A 7,015-nucleotide genomic window follows, 5' to 3' on the forward strand; every position below is an offset into this window, starting at 1 on the left:
GGCCCAAAAAATATGGAAGGCTTCACGAGTTTGCAAGTCATCCTTGCGCAGGGGCCATGCTAATCTCTCTGTATCGTTCCAATTTTAGCATATGTGCTGCCGAAGCCAGCACAGCAGCAAGTTTTATATAAAATCATTTTTTTCTTGCTTTGTCCCCACGCTGGATTAATGTCACGGGTGGTGAACCCAAATGTAACCTGTTTTACAGGTCTTCTTGTTTTAAGTGTCTTGTGTTTTGCAAAGTCTATGTCATTTAATCTGTGTAATTAACCTCCCAACACAAAAACTTCCCTGATGACTTGGTTCACCCTGAGCAGCACTGTGTGATCCTGCAGGCTAATTCTCCCGAGACCCTGTGTAATAACGAGCCAATGTGGACATGGGAGAAAGGAAAGAAAATCCTTACAGAGAAATTGGAAAGACAATTTTCCAAGGGGCTGGCCTCACGCTTCTGAATTAAATAGCTAACACAAAATTTCTTTTAGTTTATTAATCAACTTTCAGACAATATTGAAATTACAAATGTTAAAAAACCAACAGGACTCCTACTTATCTGGCTTGAATCCATAAAGCTTGGTATTTATCTGTAATAGTTCAGACTCTAATGTAATGACAGTTAATTAGCTTGGCAGCGATTGCAGCCTCCAAGAGTGAGGCACAAAGCTCGGGCCGTGTAACAGGCAGGCCCTGACTTCAAACAGTGAAGTACTTAATACTTAAAATCAAAATTAGGCATAAAGATTGGCAGGGAGAGTAACTGAGAATTGGACTTGTAAAGTAAACTAATTTATCTGATTGCTTGTTAAAATAAACATTTTTTTTTAAGTTCAAATGGCTTATCTATTTATTTTTTGTATTTAGGACAGGGTGTACAGGGTGTAGATTGGATTTATAGTGATCCTCCTGTTTACAGCCTCCCAAGAGCTGGGATTACAGGGGCACGCAACCACACCCAATCTCAATCACTGTCTCAGTATGCCCTGGGGTCAGGGCGTGCGTAGTAGGCCAGAGATTGAACCTCTGGCTCCTGCGCCTGCCTAAGCAGGTGCTTTAATCTACTGAGCTGTTTGGCCGGTTCTCATTTTTTAAGTTGAAAAGTAATACATTCTTATTACCAAAATATGGAGAAACAAAAAGGTAAGAAGGGAGGGAGAGAAGAAGGGAAGAAAATACATAAATCTACCCGGCTGTGGATGAGCGCGTGGGCAACTCCGTGGGAGGCAGTTACAGAACAGTGGTAAAGAACTCAGGTCCCAGGATTGGCGGGTATGGATTTTACCTAGCTGTACCACAGCGTCTTTACCTATAAATAAAGACGCAAAGATGCTATAAAGATTAAAGGAGATAGACTGTACCATGACTGGCACATGACAAACCCTGGCTCCTTCCCTTTCAGTACAACTGTTTGGATCCTTTCTGTGTTAGCACTTCCAAATCGGAGCGTTATCTAGCTTTGCTTTGCATTTGAAAAGCACCCCAAGAATCTCAAAAGATAGTCATTTACAATCAAAATACATTTTCCTGTATCCCTTTTCGTTATTATATTGATGGGAAATTGTGGATCAAAATCCACCATTGCAGGGCCCTCAAGATAGCTCAGTGGACTACGTGCCTGCTTATCCAGCACAGGGACTGCGGTTCAAGCCCTGGAACCACATGCTGTGCAGGCAGCTGGCCACCAAGTCCAGGTGTGGTGGTGTGCGCCTGTAATCCCAGTGCTGGGGAGGCCGAAAACAGGAAGGTCACTACATGTCCGAGCCGCATAGTGAGACCCTGTACCAAATACTTAAAAAAAAAAAAAAAAGAATAAATAAACATCCATCATTCTGGAGGCTGGGGAAATGGCTCAATGAAATAAGCGCTTCCCTGGCAAGCATAAGGGCCTGAGTTTGATCCCCAGTTCTGCAAAAAAAATAAAAATAAAAATAAAAAAATAAATAAAAATCCATCATTCCTAAAATCAAGGGTAGTCATTTTAAAGCAAGAGCAAAACTTTATTTCAAAAAGCAAACTTTATTTGTCAACATTTTCCCTAAAATAATAAACGTGTTAAGCTCTTGCACACATATTGTCCTATTTAATGCTGTTGCTTTCACTTGAAAGAGTAAGACATTGCAATTATCTCCACTGTTTGAACTAATTCTTCCCTTAAATTAGTAAGAGACCATGGTCACTTCCGTTCGCCCTTTAAGACTAGCTGAATTTGAGAAGTAAAATTATATCATACCTGTCTTCTCAACAATAACATAAATAGCTCAGCGGATTCAAGTGCCCGCAAACAGGCACAGGGGTCGGGGGTTCGATCCCCAGGCCTGTCTGCTGGCCCCAGCCCCGGGGCTTGCTGAGGCGCCAATTGAGACTGGGCGTGGTGGTGCACACCTGTAATCCCAGCTCTTGGGAGACTGTGAAGAGGTCGATCACTACGGGTCCGATCTAGTAGCGAGACCCTGAACACCCTGTAGACCCTTCCCCTAAAATACAAATAAATAAATAAATAAATAATTAAAATAAATATTCCAAATGACTTCTTTTCTTTTCTGTCTTGGTGGGGGTACCACCACCTGGGAAATAGCCGATCTGTAACTAAGCCGCTCCGTCCCCGGCCCTGCACGTCTCACCTGCCATGGACTGTGAAGGCCTGCAGACGGTATTGCTTGCTTGTCTCCGGAAGCAACCCCTTGGTTCTGTCCTCATCCGCACTGCCTCAGTTCAGGTCTGAGTACTCGAAGAGCTCAAGTTCCTCTTCCTGCCTGCAGCCTTGCCCAGCGATCTTTGTCGAGTGAAAACTCCTCTTTCGCCACGCGTTACTTTAGCTACAGATGAGCTCGTGGGCAGCTCTGTGGGAGGCCGCTGCACAGAACAGTGGGAAAGAAGTCAGGCCCCAGAACTGGGGACATGGCCTGACACCTAGCTATACCACACCTTACAGTTTGACTTCTGTCTCAGCTTCCTTACCTGAAAATAAAGAGGCAGAGAAAGATGCAATAAAGATTACTTTAGCTACTCCTAGAATATGAGGCTTTTCATGATTAGCCCTTCCCAAACCAAAAAAGAGACCTATTATAATCCATATGGCAAAGTATTAAAGGTATGCTGTGGAATGTGCCATTCTGGGACTAGAATATGCATATTAACTCTTTAGCATCTTTCCTCATTATTATTATTAATCTTTTATTTCTGTTTTTGGTGTAGGGTCTCCCCAGGCAGCTTGGACTTGTAGTGATCCTCCTATCTCAGCCTCCCCAGCACTGGAATTAAAGGTTGTGTCATCATGGCCTATTTTAGGGCCTGCATGGCATATGGCACCAGGGATCGAACCCAGGCCCTTGCGCTTGCCAGGCAGGCACTTAGACCACCAAGCTATCTCCCCAGCCCACCTCCTTATTATTGAGGAAATAGAAACCAACATCACCGGGTCTGGAGTGGGCAAGACAAGCACTGCATAATCACGGAGAGGATTCCATTCACCTTTTACTTGATCTCGATTAATTTTCTTCTTTTTTTTTTTTCCCCCCTGGTACTTGGGATCGAACCCAGGCTGTGGCGCTTGCCAGGCAAGCACTTGTTCTACTGAGCTATCTCCCTGGCCCCTTCAATTAACTTTTCTTTACCCACAATGACACGTACTTTTCGAATGTTTGGAATGCGGCATTTGGACCTACTGGATTATCTGCTTCTAGGACTCCACTAGGGTGACACAGACAAAAATTTACTTGGCAAATAATTCCTCTTCATGAAGCCTTCTCATATTTCTACCTTGTTAAAATTAGTTACTGTCGTACCCGTCTTGTCACAGTATTGCATTCTATGTTGAATATTTCTATTATAGAACTCAGTAGTATTTTTAGCACTGACATTTCTTATAAAGGTTGCTTTTTTTCCAGAGAAAGGACTAGCATCTGAGTCACCCCGAGGTGGGTTTGAATTCTGATTCTCCCCTTTACTCATTCCGTGGGCTTTGTCTAATCTCTTCTTAACTCTGAGCTACATTGTCCATAAAATGTGTGCTACATATTCCAAGCTTCAGAGAATGAGCAGGGGATGGATGACACGGCATCAGACAGAAGCCTTCTCATAGTACCAGCCACACAGAAAGAGTCAAGTCTTACTAACAATCTCTGTAGTCAGCTTGGCAATGAGGAGTCTTGGGACCTGGATCAGATCCATTTATACAGCCTTGCTTGTTTCTTAGTGGTTTATCAACTTTGGAAAGCAAAAACTCTAAAAATTTTGTTCCATGATTTAGTGAACAGACTGTTTTGTTTTGTTTTTTGTTCTGCTTGAGACAGGGTCTCACCACACAGTTCAGGCTGGCCTTGAACTCTCTTGTGTAGCACATGCTGGACTCATCTTGCCTCAGCCTCCTGAGTGCAGGGATGACAGGTATGTACCACTATACCCCGCCTGAACAAACTTTTATGTTTTGTTTTGTGATAGGATCTTGCTATGCAGTTCAGGCTAACCTTGAACTATGTAGTTTTTTTTTTTGTTTGTTTGTTTGTTTTTTTTTAATGTATTTTGTACACGGTCTACAGGGTCTCACTATGTTGTGTCTCAATCGCTGTCTCAGGGCACCCCGGGGTCAGGGCCAGCACAGCACACCGGGGATCAAACCTGGCCTCTGCTCTCTGCCTAGCAGGCACTTTAGTCTGCTGAGCTATCTGGCCAGCCCTTGAATAGGCTTTCTAAAACAGCTAGAAATACTCATTTGGTTTACCTGTGTTATTTCTTATTAGGTTATAAATTAGTAGAGGACAGATGTGCTGTTTTTGTTTTGAATCCTGGCAACCTAGAAAGTGATTGGCACATAAGCAGGTCCTCAAAAAGCAATTGTGAAAAAAAAAAAAAAAAAAAAAGCAATTGTGGAAGAACAACTAAAGAATTTGATGATGACAAAACCAACCCTACATGGACAACTAAAAGATATTCTAGAGAGGGATCAAAATGACCACAACTCTATGAATGAGAGTGGAAAGAACACACCAAATAGGGCAAACATTTAAACACAGGAGAAAAAGAGGTATACAACAGCAGTCTTTCAATTATTCTTTTGTATACAGCAGCAAAATATTTCCATCAGCATACTCTACAAATGGACTTCTCCTGCACCCTATGGGGCATGACTCTGTCCAGGTCTACAGGGTGGATATCAAGGAAATAGCAGTAGCTCAGTCCCACAAGTGACACCAGGCCACCAATACGCATCATGCACACTGTCCATATCCACGACATATTAGAAGTTTGTGCAATATCCTAGCCCCAGACTGTTAGAAGTGCTGCTCATATATTTGCCATTCCAGTATTTATCTTATGTTTTATTCTTTTTTTTTTAAATTTTTTATTTATTTGTGTGTGTGTGTGTGTGTGGCCAGCTCAGCCCACCAGGGGGCGGGGCTGGCTGGCATGTGGTGCTGGGGGATTGAACCGTGGTCCCTGTGCTTTGCCAAGCTTGTTCCAAGTAGGTGCTTTAGACCACTGAGCCATCTCTCCAGCCCTTATGTTTTATTCTTAGTAATTTCTTACTATCATGAAAACTTTTTCTTCGTTCAATTGTTTGGAAATATTTAATTTTTAATATTTAATTTCTGAATATTGTTTAATCTTAATTTTTGTTTTAAAATTTATACTGTATCTTGGACTTACAATCTACTTAAAAGAAAAAAAAAAGTAACGTGCTTGGCAGGAAAAAAAAAACCAGCTGTAGGATGTGTGAACTCTCAGGAACTATTTCCAGCTCTATCATGGAGATCAGAGGGCCTCAGTGTGAGTCTCCCGGTAGCAGGACTGGCGCCCCCTGAGTTTGTTAGACACGCCTGGAGAAGACACATCCCAACCTGCCGTACCAGGTGTCTGGGCTGGGTCCCAGCAGCTTGAGTTAACAGCTGTCCAGGTGATTCACAGGCCTTTTACAATCTCAGAATAATCAGGGATCCAGATGTGACTTTTCCTTAAATGGTACTGCAATGGTATACATCATCTCATGAGCAGAAGAGGCCAGACACAAAAGAGGACATAAGGAATTTTCCCACTTAGACAAAGTTCTAGAATAGGCAGAACTCATACACCAACTTAGGCAACGCAGAATGTAGTGGTGTTGCTTGGGGGCCTGAGGGGTTTGGAGAGAAGGAGAGAGCTGCTTGGGAAGAGGCATGGGGGAATTTTCTGGGGTGCTGGAAATTCCATCCACTTGATCCCCATGAGATGTGGGTTCTGTGGATGTATACTCAGCCGAAACATATTAAATTGTGTACTGAAGACCCATGAGCTTCACTTCATATAAATGAAATAGCAACAAAAATTAGTGCTATCTCTTCTGTCTTTAAAAAAAAGTCCCAAAAAAGTATTATAGTCAAAACCAAAGCCTTTGGAGTATTACTCAGAAAGTTCATTTTGTTGAAGAAGAAAAAGATGAAGAGAGAGAGGAGAAAATATTACATGGCAAACCTTTGTTCTTCTTTTACCAAACTCATTCCTCTTTGTTAGAGTACATTGATATCTGGTTTAAGATTCTAATTTATTTATTTATTTATTTTTTGGCAGAACCGGGTATTGAACTCAGGCCCTTGCGCTTGCCAGGGAAGCGCTTATTCCGCTGAGCCATCTCCCAGGCCCTAGGATTCTAATCTAAAAAAGGAAAGTAAATTTAAAAAAATACAATACTATGTTAAATATAACTGCAGAAAACTTTAACTCAAGGAGTGTAGTGAGATTAAGATGAGGCAAAACAACTATAATTTAATCTAAAAGGAGTGAACAATTCTCTATGCAAAGTCTAACAGTGCACGCCCCGGAAGCGCGGGCCATGGACGGTCGCCCGCCCGGGGGGGAGGGGGGGGGCGGATGAGGCCGAGCCGCAGGGTGCTGCCTGGAGTGGCGACAGCGGCACCGTGTCGCAGAGCCACAGCAGCGCGTCGGGGCCGTGGGAGGACGAGGGCGCCGAGGACGGCGCGCCCAGCCGCGACCTGCCGCTGCTGCGCCGCCTGCCTGCTGCCCGGGCCCGGGGCGCGGCCCGAGG

The 7,015-nt window shown here is 43.4% G+C and overlaps 1 non-coding gene across 1 annotated transcript; it reads right to left on the reverse strand.

Moving 5' to 3' along the window:
* Positions 1-6: 6 nt before the first annotated feature.
* On the reverse strand, positions 7-112 carry LOC111817125. Its single transcript, XR_002821389.1, has one exon. It is a non-coding gene; the product is annotated as a U6 spliceosomal RNA (small nuclear RNA).
* Positions 113-7,015: the final 6,903 nt, after the last annotated feature.

Source organism: Octodon degus, unplaced genomic scaffold (assembly GCF_000260255.1).
Source record: "Octodon degus isolate 3935 unplaced genomic scaffold, OctDeg1.0 scaffold00049, whole genome shotgun sequence".
NCBI lineage: Eukaryota > Metazoa > Chordata > Mammalia > Rodentia > Octodontidae > Octodon > Octodon degus.